This window comes from Haemorhous mexicanus, chromosome 7 (assembly GCF_027477595.1).
Source record: "Haemorhous mexicanus isolate bHaeMex1 chromosome 7, bHaeMex1.pri, whole genome shotgun sequence".
NCBI classification, from domain to species: domain Eukaryota; kingdom Metazoa; phylum Chordata; class Aves; order Passeriformes; family Fringillidae; genus Haemorhous; species Haemorhous mexicanus.
This window is the reverse complement of record NC_082347.1, coordinates 21,915,516-21,935,933: the sequence shown is the minus strand read 5'-3', so window position 1 is coordinate 21,935,933 and position 20,418 is coordinate 21,915,516. Positions and strand designations below refer to the sequence as shown.

The 20,418-nt window shown below is 38.6% G+C and overlaps 1 long non-coding RNA gene across 1 annotated transcript in view; it reads right to left on the bottom strand.

The window, feature by feature from the left end:
• LOC132329566 (uncharacterized) overlaps window positions 1–18,714 on the bottom strand; it is a 45,124-nt gene extending 26,410 nt beyond the window's left edge. Inside the window, exons 1-2 of the long non-coding RNA XR_009487102.1 lie at window positions 18,601–18,714; window positions 18,388–18,445 (exon numbers count right to left, since the gene is read on the bottom strand). This is a non-coding gene — a long non-coding RNA (uncharacterized LOC132329566). The remainder of the gene's footprint in view (window positions 1–18,387; window positions 18,446–18,600) is intronic.
• Window positions 18,715–20,418: the final 1,704 nt, after the last annotated feature.

Genomic DNA, 20,418 nt, shown 5'->3' with positions numbered 1-20,418 from the left:
TGATTCTTGGGCAATCTCAGACAAGAAGTTTAACTGAGTTTAGGAAATACAGAACTCCACTGGTTAACCTGGTTGAACTAAGATGAAGACAAGTAACTTATAAGCATGTCAGCTTCATCCGAGTAGGCCATTTGTGCCTCTTGAGATTCACTGAACCCAAGTTCATTTGACAAAGGCCAGGAAAAGTTGCTTCACTTCCACAGGAATTCAACTAGTAAAATCCAGATTTGTCTCAGAATTTTGAGAGCGTGACTTAGCTTTTGACACAGTATTCCTGAATGCCCCATTCAATGGAAAAGGTCTGAAACTTCTATTTTTCCAGTAAATCACTGGTATATGGGAACAAAAGATGCTACAGGGGGGTTTATCATAGTAACTGTATCAATGGCTACTCCAAAAATCCCATGCTTTTGCATACAACAAAAAGTCAGTTACAGCCCCATAAAGGACAGACTGCACTGTAAATGGGTTTGGTTTTAACGTTCATGCTGAAGGCTTTTTTGGTTTGCAAATATTTCATGAGTCACTTCTGATTTCTTCATATCTAGTCACTGGGTCATGTGAACATATCATTTTCACAAGTACCTGAAAAGTATTTGAATGAAATCTCACAAACTATTGTGCTTCTATGTGTTACAGTATTTGCAATGTTGAGTCACCAAACTCCATGTGTCCTTTTCAACATATTTTTTCTCTAGCACATTGTTATCATAATACATTTACATTGTGTAGTGCCAGAATTGCACTCAAGGTACTTCAAACTATCACACTGTATCTAATATAAAAAAGAGAAAGTCCTGTCTGATCAATATTATTGAGCTTTTAAAACTAGTCAGGAAAACAATGTGACAACTTTCTCCATACACTCATAATTTATGGGAGGATTATTTTATTTCCTAGGGTGGGCTAAGTTTCTGAACATGTCCTTGAATTATGCAGCTTTGCAATGAATTCCATAAGCAATTATCAGAAAAACGACAGCTGAAGTCAGATCTGAAAGACTATTTCCATTACAGAACAAACCAGTATAATCATGGTTTAGTTCCACATCAATGCCATCAGAGTAGCCATGCCAATATGCAGGAAAAACAACAGAAGGTCCAAAAAGTTACTTATTTTACTCCATTCCAAATTTTTTTTTTGTTCTTATCACAAGATTATTCAAGTTCTTCAGCATATTAAAATCAAGATTCTAAAACATAAAACTAAATAATCTCATTCATATTCATTCCTCATTATACTGACATGGTCAAATAAGAGAAGCAAGATTTACCCTTGCAAAACCTGTTTTCTGTCTTACTTTGAGAACATCATCTTCTAACATTCTCTCTATTGGAGCTACAGTTTCGAAAAATTGTTGGGAATAAAGGTAAGGTTTTGTGGTATAAAACATTGAGTTAACCATGGAATATTTTTTAACACAAGAGCACTACTTATGAATTCTGATCCCCATCAGTAGCAATTTTAATTGAGGAGCAGAATGGTTTTTAACATTTTTGTACTTCAAATTAAAGTCAATTCAGAAGCTTGAGATGCTGCTTACCTCCTAACAGCACTATTCTTTCTGAACTACAGGTTTGATCAGGCACCCCTCCTTTGGATATCTCTTTTTTAATGTACATTACAAGGAGAAAGCATGTCTAAGACAGGTGCAACTCCAAAATTAACAGAGAAGATAGATACAGAAAGTTGGTTTGCAGTCACAGCAATTGTCTACATTTCCTCATGTTTCCTAACATCTTGTGATCCTCTAGGCTGACCAAATCAGTCACTGGCTTCTCTTTCCCAATAAACTTAAGCTGGCACCTGATTCTTTGTTTGATTTTACAGCATTAACCCTTTTCTTAATTATCTGTAATATTTTATCTCTTAATGCCTGAAAAAATTCATATTTCAGTTTACTGATTTCATCCATCAAAGACTTCTGTGTGGACATAATGGGTTTTCAAACCTCACCATGCAGCCAAAACAATTCTTTGGAACTGAATGGAGCAAATGTTTTTTCAAACTTCTATATTTTGCTCCAGTTCCTTTAAAAGGAATTTAAATTGACTGAATTGATCAAACATGATCCATTGTACCTATGCAATGACACTTCGAAACAGCACAAGTGTCAAATAATGGCTTCAATGCCATACAAGTGGGGCACCAAAAAAGGCAGGCCAGAGGGAAAAAATCTGAAACAAGATCACAAAGTCCTTGGAGGAATGTGGATAGATCAGTCAAGGCCTGAGATGTAAATTCCAAGGAAAGAATAAAAGCAATTTGGCTGGTGGTTAGTAGTCATTAACAAACTGCAGTAACAGACCAAGAGAGGCCTCAATGTACGGAATGCAGTATCTGTGCAGAGGAAATGAATAAAGATGACCCTACAAGGCTGACAGTCTATTCACTCTAAAAGGCTACTTAAGTCACATCCTACTTTGTTAGGAAAGCCAGCTCACAGTTATGTAAAGCAAGAGAGACTTAGCGTCAAGTCACAATTGCATAAACTTGTTTACAGTAGTGTAAATAAAGGAAGCATCTGAGAAAGATGTTGAAAACCTGAGTGATGTTGGGCAGTCCTCTTGCTCATGCTATTGCAATCCTTTCGCCCCTGTGGGGATCAGCAAAGTCACAAAGGGGCAAATATCTAACAATTGTTCCTTGCCATCAGAAACACTGAATATGCAAAGAAAGCTCAGTTTTATGTTGGATCTGAGGAATGAGTCATATGGGTTGCAAGCATGTGGCCTATCCTCCTGTGTGGCCTCAAGTTCAGATAAGGTGACACCTGAGAAGAAGCCATATTGTATGGCTTCTAAGGAGGAGCTCTAACATGCTTCAGGAGAGCCATGCTGTTTCCTATATTTATGAAATGTCAAGAAGTACTTCGAGGGGAACTTTATTTTTCAGACGCTGTGTTTGGTACAACTAAATCAATATTTCATTCCTGTAAGACTCACATTTTGAATTCTTTGATAACTGGATGGAAAACTCAGTCAGTGTTTGCTCTGGCACCAGTACTGTCAGAAGAGGTACATCTCTATATGCCTTGATTTTTATCATCACTCAGCCCACAAACAGGGGCAAGCTGGTTTACAGAGCTGTACTTGCATGGTGTTGTATCCAATTTTCTTATCCAAATGGGGCATATCATGAAATCTATTGCTAATATAGGCACTTCAATGCATGCCTCTTGGCACCAACAGAAACACTGGTACTAAAAGATGATGCACAGCAGACCCTCACTATACATTGAAGATATCTACGAAACATCAAAAGAAATTAATGCAAGAAGTTCATCTAAATACTTTTGTTCTTTCCCCAATTTATATGACTGAATCTCAGAACTTAGTTCTGCATATTTTATACATAATAAACTCAAATGTAGATTTTAATGTATGTATTCAAGAACAAAAACCTATCCCTTGAAAGATTTTGGGTGGGTAAACCTCACACAGCTGTGTGGCTGCAAGTGTCAGATTCTATTTGGGCATGTCAGCAACAACAAAATAATCCTATAGATTAGATCCTGACAAGGACAGGAAAGCACACAGGCTTTTAATATTGTTAAGGAGAAGAGAGAGGTCTGTTGCATGGGCAGAACACAGAGCTCCAAACAGTACAGGAATTCATTATGCTCAAATCTGTCAGTAAGAACTTTCTGGGGCATCAAATAAGTGGTTCAAGTTTAATTAGCATTGATTGTTCTCAGAAACAAAGAAGTTTAAACATACATAAATCCTGTCTTCTTGGTGAAGAAAAGTGATGGAATATACAAGTTAAGAGCACCTGTCCATTACTCTTCCCTGAGAGTCGCAAGAGGATCAGAATTATGTACATCCTAGGAATACATCTGTAAGACTTAAAGATTCAAACTTTTCAAAATTTCAGATTAGAATAAATTTCCAGGATCCATTAGAAAGATTTTCCAATGACAAGCAAGTAGAAATTTTTTATAATATTTCTATACAAGTAAAAACCTTTGTGCTGGTATCACTATGCTAGAATGGAAGAGGGCTAAGGATAGAAAACGGACAGCAGAACACTGAGAGAAAAGGGCCTTGCACAAGAGGCAATGAGAGACCTGGCAATGAGCACTCACAGCCCAGAAAATCAATCATACCCTGGCTGCAGCCAAAGCAGTGTGGGCAGGAAGTTGAGGGACGTGATTCCTCCCTCTGCTCTGGTGAGACCTCATCTGGAGTACTGCAGCCAGCTCTGGGGGGCCCAGCACAGGAAGGACATGCACCTGTTGGAACAAGTCCAGAGGAGGCCACCAAGATGGTCAAGGGAATGGAGCAGCTCTGCTGCAAGGAAAGGCTGAGAGAATTGGGACTGTTCAGCCTGGAAAAGAGAAACTTTGATTACTTTAACATCTGTGTTCTGTGGCAGTCCTTATGCCAAATAGTTACGGTTTTAGATTTATTCATCATTTCACAGTGGTCAGATTAAGATACTGTTACCATTACCAGCTGCTGGACACTGTCTTTCACACAGGAAACTGTTTTTCCTAACAGGGATCTTTTTCTTTGGACATTTCAACTTAAATTAAGAACATTTTGCTTGAAAAATGCAGAATCTGTAAAATACCAGACTTAGATAAGTGCAACATTATTAGTACTGACTGATGGTAGTTCAAATAACAATAATCCAGATTTTCTTCTGGTGGAGAAACTAATTCCAGGAATTGACAGATAATGGCTGATAATAGTGCTAAAGCTGGGAAGAAGCAGATGGGACTGCTGCTGTTAAGTATGCATATATTGTTTTTAAAAGTCTGAAGTTTCATTTTTCAAGTGCTCTGTTCTGTAAAGAGCTAGCATATAAGCACATTTTTGGCAGCCAGTAAACATTCCAGCTGGAAGGCCAATACCATGTATCATTGGAAAGTAAACAATTCTTGATTTACTATGTCTCAAATGGAGGAACTCAATCAAACACAAAGCCCTAATCTCCACAAAAATTACCTCCATATCATACCATAGCAAAGACTGCTTGTGATAGACGTATCATCTTTAAGACTGAAGACTGCAGTTTGTCAATATTTGTGATATCTGTTAGGTGGGCAGATGTTTATGAGGACAGAGATACACAGGAATTGACTTTGCAGTTGATGGAAATTATTTGGGAAATCTTTATCTTAGTGTCATTGATTCCTTTTTCTATGCTTCAATTTTATTACCTTGCTCTGCCAGCTGAACTTGCCATAATTTAGTTTCTCATTTCCTTTCCTACCAAATAATGGTATATTAGTTGAGTTGCGAGTTCATTTTAGAGCACAACTTTCTATGCATTTATAAAATGGTTAAAACCACAAAATCTTATTCTACTGTAGGCTTTTGAAAAACTAATAAAGAAAATATGTATAGATTGCAAGAGCTTTCAAAAAATACCTAAAACCAAAGTTTTAGGGTGATCAGCTTAAGATACTTAAGTCAACATCAAAGTTAAGCACAAACTCCAAAAATCATTAAAAAGGTGAACTGAAGAAGCCACATTTAAAAAACCCCCTCAGCACTTTCATGTACTCAAGGTAATTGCATACACCTTGTGGATGTGAATCTCCTGCTGGCATGGCACATGACTTTGGCTAGGTTCTTAATTCTAAATATAGAACACACATATCAAGGTCTTTTACGTAATCTTAAAAACTACTCCACACCCAAACTAAACTAATGTACCATGAATGACCCAGAGTTCCTTTGACTCCATTAGAGGCAGCAGATGTGTGGGCAAATGCAATGTCCCAAGAATGGGATACTTTGGCTGACAGGCCACTTTATTTCAAACTCGATGAATAAACAAACCTGTTCCAATTAGTAAGTACTAAGGATTCCTGTAACAGCTTGTATTTATAAACTGGAACACATTAAATTCTAAGAAAGAATGTGGAGTATGCAACAACATAAAAACACAAATATTTATCATTTATTTTAAGTCATAAGGTTGTAAGTTTCAAGAAAAGTCAGGTATGGGAGTCAGAGAAATACGGGCATCAGAAAAGGTCTTAATTTAAAAAAGAGTTTGTTTTTATTAATGGTATTTTTCATAACTACCTCGTGTTTTCTAGAAGAGGAGGCGACTTTTCTAAATATTTTCTCACAGAAATAATAGTTGAGGGGATTCATTACTGTGTAACCATTAAAAATGGAAATAGTGAAACCAAAAACATCATGCACAGTCACACACACAGCCCTCAGGGCACTTCAATGCTCACATGATTTCACTGAAGATATCTAAATAGAGCCCTGGAATGGAACTCAAGACTTAAATTTGCACCCTGTTTTTCCACTGACCTATAAACCATGTAATTTAAACTTTTGGTGCCTCCTGCTGCAGCTAAACCATTTATTTATGCATTCATGTATGCAGAATATCAGATGCACTTTGCAGCAGGTGTTCCCCAGAAAGGTAGTATGTTTATTAAGGTTTTTAGTCTGGATCATGTGTTATGGAAAATTAACTCTGAGGCTATTCAGGGAAACTTTAAAACTCTGCAAGGAGACTTTGTCTTACATTTCTGTGTGGGATTGGTTTCGGTGCAGGCAAAGCGCCGGCAGTTGGGTAGAGCAGGTGATTTCCAGGGCACCACTGGAAATGAGTAATGACCAGAGCTGCAAGAAATCCAATGTGCTCCTGTGATTGTCTTCACAGGAAGGATCAGGGTGTGGGAGATGACAGCTCCAGCTGGCAATCAGTGGAATACGTACCCTTAGCTATAGCTTCTGCCACAGCTTTCCTTCCACCTCTCACCTACACTGGAGAGCAGGAAAAAACACAATTTGGTCTCTCTTCCATTTTTAAACTGTATATGCCACTTTTATGGACATGGGTTTAATTTTGTCTTTTGTTCTTAAAATGGGCTGACCTGATAGCTAGGAAGCATTTAAATACTTTAAATTCTGTTTAATGAGAAAGGCAAATAAAATTGTACTTTTACTTCTATTTTTAGTAAGAATGTTTTAGTGGACTGAGGGAAAGCTGGCTTGAAAATTGGATGCCCTTCTCCCCAGTTAATCTGAAGTGACTAAAAATAGTTGGCCCTCTTCCTTATTAAAAAAAAAAAAAAAAAAGAAAAAAGAAAAAAAAGAAAAAATAAAAGAAAAAAAAATTGAACACCTGTTGACCAAAAGCAACACAGAAGTGTTTGCTTGCTGTGACTACTAGTGCTACTTCCTCCTATTAATTGTACCAGAGCTCTCACTATTACAACTAAATATTCTGTAAAAGTAGCATACAATACCACCATCATTATAGTTCCTAATTGCATCATTAAGAACAGCGAACACAACTGTTTGAAGGTCACAAACTGTGACGTCAGTGGCATTTTAAGGGTGTGGCTTGGGACATATTTTGACTCACTATTTGTAAATGATCAGTATAATGACCAGTCCGAAACTGAGCTACTTCATCACAATGCAAGATGTTAACCATTTTTCAGAAATTTTTCTAATTATTTAAGTAGTATTCATACATTAGCAACAAAAATGCAAGGCTGCTCTCTTCCTATATGCGCTGAATAGTTTCCTTTCAAAACACAGTGTGACAAGCACAATATCTGGTAGTACCACAGTATCTTGGCAAAACTGCTGTCAGCTGTCAAGACTGCACAGCTCTAGGCTCTATGTTTGCCCATGGGAAACAATAAGCAGGAACTTGCAGATAGAACAGCCTGAGTTCTTTTGAAACACCTGAAAGTTAAAATGGGAAGCTGTTTATGTACTTCTAATCACAAGTTTTAGTCAAGTCTGTGAATGAATTTGAGAGTGAAGACATTGTGACAGTTTCTTTAGTCCATCTGTGAATACTGATTTTTCACTGAAATCCTATCTGGGGACTCAGTACCTTGGTGTTGCTGAGTTTTCAGCCCAGATGTTAATGTGAGTAATTTCTGAGTTCCACTTCTACCTCAGCAGTTAAAAAACAGCAGCAAGAGTTCTTACGATACATATTTGAGAGAACTACACTGGTTATTGACTGCAGAGTTTTCATCAGATAGAAATGCTCAGACATAGATGGAAACCAAGATGAATAGGAAGCCTTAACTTTCAAATTCTTTTGTAATTTAGGAGAAAATAGCAACATGACTTAAAAAACCAGGCTGAAAGTTGTCTACTAGTCTTGCAATTTGTGATCCTCTCACTCTTGTAGTCTCTCTCTACTGTGAATAAATTGATGGGACACATAGTCATATCAGCAGCATTTAACATACAGCTAAAAAATAAGTAAAAGATACCCTTGTTTTGCCCCATCTTTGTGGAATGACACAACTTTCCGGTCCCAACTCCACACAACACTCAGACCAGAAAAACAATCTCTTTCAATAACCACATGACTGCCTCAAAAAGCAAACAATCTGATGAGAGGAGGTAAGCAAAACCCTAAGAGGTGTGGGGAGCTGACAGAATAATGGTTTCTGCTGGACATGCCTCTGATGGCACAAGGGTAGCTTTGTGGGAGGATACTCTGGCCTGCTCAGGGAAAGATTGGCCATCAGGAGATAGTTGGGGAAAATAGTTGAATGTGGTAAGATAGAGCACAGGATGGAGGTAGGAGGAAAATAGACAAGTCATTGATACCTTTCACACAAATTTCTCAGAGCACCCTCATCTATCTTAGGAACACATCCTACTGTAAATATGACATACTACAGTAAATATGACTAATTCATGGTCCTCCATCAGTCAGCTACTTTGGTCATACTACCTTGCTTTTCCTCTTCTAGGTTAGTGATTCAATAAAGAGTTTCCTGCACTCAAGTGCAAAGTCAACAAACAATTATGACAAACCTCCTCAGTACAGTATGTTTCATGTACCTCATCAAACTGAATGGCAGAAGCACATACATCTTCACTGATTTCAGAACTGAGATACAAAAATTACATAGGACAAGGAAACACACACTTTAGGTGAGAACATAATTTATCTTACTGCCTTTATGCCTGGAGGCTGGATCAATCACTGAGTTGGCACTTGAGCGGGCAGCAGGATAGTGCTACTCAGAGATCTGTCTGTGAGCCTTGGCAAAAAGAGTTGCAAGAGAACTGGAGATCAATAAGATTTGCGCTGTGGGTTTGAGACAGAGGTGGGCTTCACAGAAAAGCAGCCTGGAAATGGTTGCAACTTGGCTGTATGTGCAGAAGAGATTTGAGTGTGCTTCACAATTTTGATCTGTCTACAGGGCAATCCACTGGCAATACAACTTGTGTAAACATATCCCAAAAGCTTTTAGCACAAGCTCTTCACTGCTGCCAGCATAGCTGGGGCAGCCTGAGCTCTGCATGGCCGGAAGGGACTCTAAGCCTAACACTGGAACCTCCATGTCCCTGCAGCTCTACTAGATGGAGATAAGCTAGCAAGTGTAAAGCTGCCTCAGGAATACCAATAGCAACTGTACTTCACATCTGGATTTCAGGAAGTTCCAGATACAGTTTGCAGGGAGTTAACTAGCTCTTTTTAGGTTGTGTCCTAAAATAGCTATGTTCCTTAATGTGTTTTTAGTTCAAATCTAGCAAGACCAGGACATGATGTGTGACAGCTACAAATCGTTCTTCCAAAGCCTGCTTCTTTTATTGCTTTTAACAATAGTAAAGAATTTACTTGTCTCAATCTTCCTATATTTAAATGGTCACTTTGGTTATTTGGGAAATAATTAAATAATTTTAAGAACTCTTTTGTTCACTACTATTTTATTTCAAAAATATATATTATAAAGAAGCCAGACTAAAGCCTGTTCTTTCTTTTTTTACCCAAGAAGATATCTTAATGAATTTCAGCTGTGTTTACATACTTCTTGTCAGGATTAATTCTAGATTACGAGATAAATGAGCAATGACTTTGAACTCACAAGGCATTTATTTCAACACACTGGACTATTCTTATCATACTTTAAAAATCTTGAAAAACTAAACAAAACTGTACAGCCCCCTCTTGTTTATCCCAAATCAATTCAAATACAACGTGACCAAATGCCCATGCAATGTCACGCAGCAGGATGCACTGGTGAGTTCTGAGATGTTGCAGATGAGCAGTAAGAACACACAAGTCATTGCATTGAGAAACTCATATTGCTAGCATTCCCTGAAACATGTGTATTTGCAAATTTTGGCTTATTTGGAATAGTGAAAACAAACAGCCTCCATAACAGGACAGAAAATAATATGCAGTACACCTTGCTTTTTAATACAACGTCAGGTGATTAAGCCCCTGGCTTTAGAGTTTGACAATTTCTTTCATTATGTTATCACAGACTACTTTTAAACATATTACAGAAACCTTGCCTTCTGCATATCTTCAGAGTAACACAGAATTTCTTCCCTGTGAGGACATGATGTCATTTCAACTCATCACTCTATCATGTCAGAAAAATTCTAGAATTAATATGGGAAAGATAAATTTCTTTCATTTATTGCTGCTTGAGGGGTTATATCCAGCTGCACCTTACTCAGGTGAGAACTGGTTTATTGATCTGCCTGGAATTCTGCAAAAAGATTATTCCTCCCAAAAAGATCCTACTGGCAATAGGTTTAGTTCCTATCCTACCAGACCAGTGCAGTGGAAAGATGATCTCTAGCTTTCTTCCATGCAACTGTTTCTCTTTACATCTTTTTCAGGTGTGGAAGATACTTCTGATCTTCATAAAATAATACTATATGAAACATTCTGCTACTTTTTGAGGCAAGCAGCTGCATTAAAAATATTTGTTTTTCTTAGAAGGCTTTAATGAAATTATTTCCATGAAAGGATTAATGATGTTTTAATTAAAGAAACAGAAATTATTAATTGTGCAGGCAAAATAATTAATCTTACTTGTAGATGGAATTGAAGCAAACTAATTTCACAATGTGAAACTCATTCCTGTCTCATTACCTCAAAAATGAAATGGGCTTCAGGATGTCTGTTACATCCTAGTTCTTGTATGGTCAAAACTATCAACTTTTTGTTCTCCTGTTTTGAAGCTGATAGTTCATAAGCATTTAAAAACACAACTTGGAAACAGAACTCAATTCTGACAAGTCAGAGGAAAAGAGTTAAACCTGGACCTTCATTTCTAACATTTTATTTTGAAACAAGAACAGGGAAAAGGAACTAAATTTGTATGAAGTTCCATTAGAGACAATGAACTTAAGTTTTAATATCATCTATTCTAAGGTATTTGACTTTTTGTCCATGAAACACAGGCAAACCTCTTCAGAAATATCCAGATCAAATGCACCACACCTCAACAGGGACCTTGCCCTACATTACTTTCGTTCATAGCTGCAAACATATGCCCACCTCTCATTTACATTCACAACCTCCCTAGAAAGCCATGGAAACTCAAAAAAGTAGTGGAGAAGTGCAGTCATTGGTATGAATAAATGGCTGCAATGTTAAAGATAGAGCGGTTTCCAGCACCAGTCTTTGGTGTCTTTGGTACTCCTAAAAATTGCTGATCGGTACATCGACCTAGTTGGCCTGAAAATGACTTCTCCTGGGAAGGCTTGGAGGGGAGATGGTTAAGCTTATCTTTTTCTCACATTGCTAGCTGTCAAAAAGTCTGGGTTTATTTCAGATCACTGGAAATAGCAGAATGGGGACTTGTAGTAAATAATAACCTAGATCTCTTCAGGCAATAGTTGGGGAAACCTCAGGCTTAAAATTCAAGCACTATAATAATGGCCAGGTCTCTGCCCTACTCTTCAGTCTGAATTCTTATGACCTTGAAAAATTTGCTTTACCTTCCCCCTGCACTTATAGGTAAGAAGTTAAGGCAAATGAATATGTGAGGCAGAGACAGGAAAGATATGTGCATCTTCAGCTGAAGATATGCAGCTGAAGATAATACACAGGTGTACTGAGGCCTGCATCTGACAGAGGTCTTCATCTGGAGGCTATTCCTACTGCCACACACTTCAGAATGAAATCTCAGAGCTAGAAAGGGACCTGTGAAAATGTATCATCTTCCTGCACCTGGAAATAACTCCATTAGCTTCTTTCAGGGAATGAACTGACAATAATCTGTCAGCAGGCTGAAGAAGAGAAGAATCTGCTAGCAGAGCTTTTTATACTACAGGGGGAAAAAAAAAATCAAGAGAAGTACTTTCCCAGGAAGTGAAATTAACAGAAATTTCCTGTGCCACTAAACATTGTGTTCTTGTTTATGTGTCTGAAGGAAATGGGGAAGTTGCCCCGATATACCTAAAAAAATCTGTGGGGGAAAGACGTGTTTGTTTTCAATATTTGACTTTCAGTCTCTTAATCTTCATTCCAGAGAGCTGTGTATACCCTGGCTAATAAGTTTACATTTAGGGGATACAGCACCTAATTTCTTCATGCTGATCAGGGCTGGATAAAGCGAAAAGGCCCACTGTAAGCCAGGGAGTTATATAAGCACAATGTAAACAGCCATCAAGGAGTGGTACCGGCTGTTCACCTTATAGGCTCTAACCATTTTACATTCAACCTGCATTTCCAAGGAGAGGGTGAAATAATTCTGCCCTTTCAACTCTTAGGCAGATAACATTTTCCTGTTCACAATATCATGAGGCTCAGAAATAGAAGAGTGCAGGAAGGGGCAAAAATTCTACTCATAAACCTGGCCTACTACAGGAAAGGACTATGCACTTTGTTCACTCAATGACTTTTCACTGACACACTGTAAAATATCTTCCTAAGGTGATTGAGCTGTCTTAGCTACTTGGCAATGCAAGATCTTTCCAATAAGTCTTCAACTACTAACTCTTCTTTGCAACTTCAACTAACTACTTCAGCATGTATTGATACCTTCACAGTACCCCAAAGGCTAGGAACCATTCTATAACGGTTTGGGTTGGAAAGGACCTTAAAATCATCTCGTTCCAACCCCATCTGTCATGGGCTGGGACACACATCACTAGATCAGAGCTCAGCGCCCCATCCAACCTGGCCTTGAACACTATCAGAGATGGGGCCTCCACAGCTTCTCTGGGTAACCTGCTCCAGCGCCTCAACACCCTCACAGCAAAGAATTTCTTCCTGTTATCTAAATTTACTCTCTTCAGCTTGAGGTCATTCCCCCTTGCTCTGTCACTACATGCTCTTGAAAAAGTCTCTCTCCATGTTTCTTATGGACCCCCTTCAGGTACTGGAAGGCCACAATTAGGTCATCCCAAAGTCTTCTCTTTTGGAGGCTAAGCAATCCAAATTCTCTCTGCTTTGCCTCGTAGACACTTCATCCCTCTATGACCTGAGTGTCCCTTCTCTGGACTTGCTCCAACAGATCCATGTCCTTCCTTTGCTGGGGACCCCAGAACTGGACACAGCACTCCAGGTGGGTCTCACCAGAGTGGACTGGAAGGCAGCAATCACATCCCTTGACTTCCTGCCCATACTGCTTTTGATGCAGCCCAGGATGTGAAAGGATATCCGAAAGGAAGCTCAGGATAGGAAAGAGGTAGTCAAGTCATAAAACCTAACACTGTTACTATTTTTTCAGTTCTTTTTTGCCAGCCCTTAAGAGAAGAATTTTTCAGGAAGTCTGTGTGCTTGCAAAGGGGCTCCTGTGATCACACAGCTCTTGTCAGCTATGAGCTTCCATGCAAATACAGGTGTAGGATACCAGAATTTCTGACGGAAGAACTTTTAAAAGGTTTTCATTTTCTGCACTATGCAAGTCTTTTCAGCATTATAAAATTAGAGCAATACACTTACAATTCCCCAGCATGCTCACAAGCAGCTCCTATAGATGCTCACAGAACTATAGGAGAAGTGCTAGTTGAAGAAATACCTTAAAAACAAGACTTAAGCCAAGAAAGATCTGAAAAAGAGGGAAAAAACCTTAGGATGGGGTAACACAAAATACATTAATGAATGTTAGCACAGTATAATTACCAACAATTCCTTGGTTTTCTAACTAAAAAAATACTAATAGACATATGCAAAGTACTCTAATATGGTAACTGGATATGACACGATCAGTTTTTTGTATTGTTGCAGGTTTTTTAAGTGTTAGAATGCAGACAGCCTAAATCATCATATCTGAGAGAGAGAAGCCACAAAGAAAGGTGCTGCAAGGATATGACAGATGAAGGCATCAGCAAGGATTCCAATCAAAATGGAGTTATGGTCAACCAGACTGCCATGTGTGTGGACTATAGGGCAAAGTGGTATCAGGAGTTCCATAAAAATAGGCATTTCTGGTACAATACATAGTGAGAATCAACACTAATTCATTGCTGGCAGTTGGTCTCACACAAGGCCACAGGCTTTGAAATCTCCATTTACTAATTGCATATGATGAAACTGTTTTGCATTCATTACTCCCATTTCTCACTTCTAAAGAAATGTTTCCACATATTTCTCATTCAAATTCATCCTGTATTTAGAACCTTATTTTTCAGTGATCATTTCCTTCTCCTCCCCTTTGCTTGACTAAGTCACCCAGCCCTTCCTCTAGCTTTCTCCCTTGGGGTGGCATCCAGGCTCCCTCACTTCCTTCATGACCAAGCGGAATCTTTTGTATTGAAGGGTGGAGGAAAGATAAAGGAAGAAGGGAAGAGACCAGGACTGATTGGTGTGCTGTGCATAAACCTTGTGTTCTTCATATGACACCACGAGAACTTCTTGATATGTTTCAGAGTGAAATCTTGTCACTGTTTCTCACACTGAATAACCCTCTATTCCTCACTCCAATGGAATGAAGAACAAAGAGGCTTGGACCTGCAAGTCCAGACCTAGCAGGTGATCAGAGGTAGTTCTGCTGTGTCCAGGGAAGTGAATTTTGCGTCCTTATGTCCCTTAGTCTGCTTGGAAGATACTTCATCACTGGCTGATGTGCCCCTTCTAGCCAAGATGATACGTGTAACATTTAAATACATTCCCAATATTAATGGGGAAACTCACATGTTGACAAACTTATCCCTCTGCTAAATGAGCTACCTAATATTTAATATGTTCCACAACCCTAGAAATCATTTAGTCATTACATACAGATTACAGAGTCTAACTCAATGGTCCAAACCACATCTGCCTGCTACAAAATTTGATCCATTTATATGTACCTAGCAATGACTCTGATCAAAATGTTAGCAGGTGCAAAACAAGCATTACCAAAAGTCTTACTAATTTTTCTCTAAATTTAAGTCAAACGCAGGTAGATATTATTTCATAATTACAAAAATATTAAAATTGAGACAAGGATAAAAATATGTTTGTGAACAATTTACATGAAAAATATTTACAATTCTAAGCACTATATCATCAATAACATGCAGGGTCACAGCACTTATACTGCCTGTTGGACAACTTCAGATTTGTGGTTGTGATTTTTCACAGCAACTTTTGGTGTTGTTCATGACCCAAATCTAGTGGGTCATGAATTGGAGAAGAAACATACTGCAAATGCCCCAGCACATCCAGTCAGCTGCAAAACTGAACTAGCTGGAAAAGCTCAGGTATGTTACAATGATGGTGTCCATTGACATCTCCAAGTGGGATAAGTCATGGAATTGCAAAAATGCAGGTGCCACACCTGGCATTTCCAGCATAGCACACAGAAAGACAGACTGCACATCTGAGTTGTGGCACTCATCCTTCCAACATGCCTAGAGGATGGTGAGCTGTTAAGTGCAGAAAAAAAAGTACAAGGCTTAGAGAAAATTAGAAGAATTCTTCTCCCAGTGAAGTAAGTGGGGGAAAGTTGTAATTATCCCTGTCTGGAATCTGGGATGTTGTGGTTAATATCCCTGTTCTCGTCAATAGTTCAGTGAATTTCCCAGTGGCTGCAGCAGTCATGATTTCAGTTTTATAGTCCACACTCTAGAAACGCATTTGGACTTTGGCTCAACACTGACTCAGTGGGCAAGGTGCCGCTGACTGAATCACAAATACCACTTCCTGCGGGACTCCTGCTGCCTCTAGTATTTCCAAGGACTGTTTGGCTGGTTGGCTGAAAATCAGTCTCACAATATAAGACAATAACATCTCACAACACACAGAGTTTCTGTAACTTTTGTTCAAAATGCATTCCATCCCATAGTCTTTGAATGAGGTTATTCAAACGCAGTAGCATTTTGTGTTATATGATCTTAATCTTTAAAACAAATAAATTACTAGTGGGGAAATTTTACACGGTACTGTTATCAGAAATTGCAGAAATCAGCTCATAAATTCATTGCGAAGTCTCTGGTCAACACTGCTGATAAATATATGATATGTCCTTATGATATGCAAACAGAAGACAGCAGCCTCTTCCTCTTGGTGATAGACTGCTGGCTACAAGTAGCCAAATGATTAATTCCTAGTGAGGATCAGTGAGTTTATCATGAGGTCATGCCTGCATGCCAGTCCAAACCACCTCAGCTGTGCATGGGACAGCAGAGCTGTTTCTGCAACCCTGCCAAGCCTAGGCACTCTCCTACAGTTTTGTGACTCTCCGGCTATCATTTCCATTAGCAAAGGTTTTGGCAAGTTGGGCTTAGATGTTTGTCAAGTCCTAGGAATATGCATGAAATCAGGCTGATTAAGTAAGTAATAGATACTTCTGTTTAGATTTCTCATTGTTAGCCCAGCTCTAAGCTCTCCCTTGAGAGCTTATTTAAAATATATCTGACTACTTGCATGTCTGCCAAAGCAGCCAGTATTTCACATCTTCTTTAATAGGCAAAACTTCTCCTTCTAAAAGATATTACTAGTCTCAAGTCTCAGTTAACTACTAGATTTCTGAAGAAGTTTGTCCAAAAGGAGAGGAGTGGAATGAGAAGGCAACTGTATAAGCCTAACCATTAATTGCTAAAACATTCAATTTTCTCTGAGATTTAGTGCTCAAGGAATTAGGACATTATTTTTGTCAGTAGAGTAACAGCACTGACACCCTATTCCATACCTGAATGACAAAAGTAAGAATCACTGGCAAACTCAAAAATTCAAATCAGAAATTCTCAACCTAAGGTTGGCTGCATATGTGCCAGGCACTAAGACTTGAACCAAACCTTTTGCATTTAATATAATTTTAGCTTATACAGGCAGCCCAAATAGATCACAGCATGCCCAATATACCTATAGATCTGGAACTGCAGCTTCTAAGTATTTACTGTGGAATTTCCTATGGCCATAATCTAACACAGTGCTGCCCTGATGATTGCCCTGCTGTGAAATACAGGTTTCAGTAGAGATGAAATGACAATCACACTTTACAAGAACTCAGGAATTCACTTTCCTTCAGTCATTCATACGATCTACCATTCCAGGGCTTTGAAATAAGAGTAACAGATAAGGACACACTCCCATTGTTAATCACCTAAAAGAGGTGCTTACAAATACTTTTTTATTAAGAGCTAAAAGGAAAACACGATGTTGACTTTCAGCTGCTCAGATTTTTGCCCCCTTCTTTTTCTAGAAAGACATCTTTGAAAGAAGTGTTACCATTGTTTCAGAAGGTAATTTTCATGCCAGGATTCAGAGAACTACCTGTCAAATCAAAGGTTTCTCAGCACTTCTGATGAGTCACAGCTCCTGGGCTCTGCTGGCTCTAATAACACTGGTCCAATGAACATCTGGAAAAATTGTCTTGTAAATGAGTCGCACCAGATGTTTAGGTATCTACTCTTATTTTCACTTAATGAAATTGCTGTAAATGTCCATGTCATTTGTTGACAACCAAAGCATAGCTTATACTATTTCTCTTGCCTTTTGAATTGTCAATACTACATACGTATGTAGTAGATCTTATACGTCTACTTTAATAGCTTAATAGGGTTTTTTTGAAGATGCTAAAGGGAAAGCTTGCCGCTGCCTAGCCTGAAGTTACTTACACAAATTGTTTCAATTTTTAGTACTTGATATATGCTTGCACAGACTTGAATGTCACATGCTCAGACTGCGGTTTTCTTATGTTCCTTAAATGATTGTGTCTTTCCTCTTTAGTATTTTGGATTTGGTTTTTTTGTTTTTTTTTTTTAGGAATCAGTCTCACAGCTAGAGAGAAAATGTCATACATGTTATAGAAGTCAATGCACAGAAACACAGAAGTCCAAGTGTGCTAAATTATCTTGCTCCAGAACTGAGAGCTGTTAAACTGCAACTGGGCAGCACTGGAAGTTTAATGAACCTCACTTTGAGGAATGATCTCATGTTAATGTAGTGACATGCTTTGGGGTCAAAGGAAACACCTCTGCCTGGCACTGAATACTATTGTGGAATCACCTACTAATATATCACCATACTGTGAAAGACAGGATAAATGCCTTTTTCATTATGAATCATACAGGGGGATGAATGAAAGGCAGAGGAACAGCAATTAATCACCTAAAACTATCTGAAGCAAGTGACCTAGTAGCCTACATTACCTTTATTGGAATTTAGTGAAAATCATCATTCTTACCAGCTTAATTTCTGTACGTATCAAACTTAGGCATGGAAACATTTAAAAAAAAATTGCTTTACCTGGTTCAGAATGCCTAAAGTAGGTATTTGATGTCCTTATGTCCCATGAGAGCATCCCCTAAAAACAAAAACAGGTCCTTTGGTATATTTAAATCATTGCATTCAGTGCCTACACTAGAAACGTGCTTCCTTCTCGAGGCATATGAAGCTATCTTCTAAGAGCAGACCTTGACAAAAGAGCCAGCAGTAGCAGTACTCACATTTTGCACTTACCCTGAAAGGAAAGATTTGGATTCCAGGCTCTTGTCAGTCTAAGGCATGGATTTCTAGCTTTTCTGAAAAGGGTGGACCAGGGCAAGAGTCAATCTCCACGTTTTTCTGATGAGACCCTGCAGAGAGAGAAACAGATCTGAGGCCCAAGAGACACTTCAATAACCAAGTAGCCTTCAGGAAAAGCTGATCCATTGGAATATATGTTCTACAGTGGGCTTTTCCATAATTTGGTGCATATAAGAAAACAGTAATGAGTTATTACAGGCCAAATGCTGACCCCTGTTAGAGTAGTATAAAGATGCTATGGAGCAATTGAGCATATAAACATGTGTTTCAGAGGAGAGTTCACATCTCTGGTTGAGTAGGTATTTTGGACCCATTCCATTGAAATGAACAGAAAATTAGCATCTACCTAAGCTATTTTTCTTTTAAATAATATTCAGTGCAGCTCAAGGTGAATTTAAGTAATATTCAGTATAGCATATTACAGTAGCCTAGGATTTGTCCTGACATTCCTTACACCCACTGAGTAATGCTTATTCATAGAAGTAGTTCCATATAATGAATTGTATTACACAGACTATGTTAGAAATTTCCATTTATCTCAGGGGGATTCACATGGGCTACAAAAGCTTTCCTATTGGATGGCAACATGAATGTTCATCACCAGGTGCCATGAGGGAAAATCCAGTTCTTTCCTACACTAAGTCTTACCTTAACAATATCCCACTGCACACTTGCAACTCCTTCACATGGTGATCTCCTTAGAGCTTACCAAATACAAATTTAGCAGAGGAGTTTCTCCTCCAACTCCAGTTTAGGCTTCCTCCAATCTTATTCTGTCCTTTACATGGAATTCAAACTATTCTCACAGAACTGCTCCGAGGCAGAGTTCTGTCCTTGTTTTTCTGAGCTTGGGAAGCTTCCTTTACACATCACTGGCCACATTCCACAATTCTCTTCTTCACTGAATCTCTCCACACTCTTCTAACACAACATTTTTTACTTTGAAATGGCTCTCTTCTGGTTTCCTTTTTTTCCACTTGGAAACACAAACTAATTTGCCATTTCTATGTGGGTGATGTTACATCTCTACTGTAAACTTTCTGTAAACTCTGTCAAAAAGTAAATTCAAACATCTCTCTGGTATTACCTTTTTGTAAGACATTGCATAAGATCTAACTCAGTTATAACAGAGCTCCATCTTTCTTAGTTCTTTTGGGTCCAAAACAACCATCTTCTATTTTCTTTGGCTGTCATTGAAAGCCATGTAACTTTTCTGCTGGACAGAAGCCTTGAAAATTGCAATTATGTTTCTCTTGTCTGCACACAGACAAGTTCCTGCAAAGGCATCTCTTTGATCAAGTCATCCTGTATCTTATGCCTGTTTTTCACTGAGTCAACCATACATAACTTGTTTTCACTCTCAGAGCACCTCATGACCTATGCCCTCTAGGCCTATCCTCTCACACTCATCCTTTGGATGCTGAGTCCTCCTGAATAACTCATGTGGCCAACCTACATTGTCCACACAGTAATTTTTCTGACATTATGTCCATGGATAAGCATCTTTCCACTTTTTGCAGCAGTGTGTTCTTCCATTTCTGACCCCTCTCCCTGCAAGTGACATTAACACTGCCTCTTCCCCCATCTTCCCACTTCCCTCTCTATCTTTCTGATCATGACTACAACAGTACCAGCTCACAGCCCAAGATGCTGAGCCTCACAAATTAATTCACATGGAATGTGCTCTCCACCTTGCCTTCATCTTCCCTGTAAATGATGGTCTCCCTCACTGCTGGGGTCATAGAAAGAAGC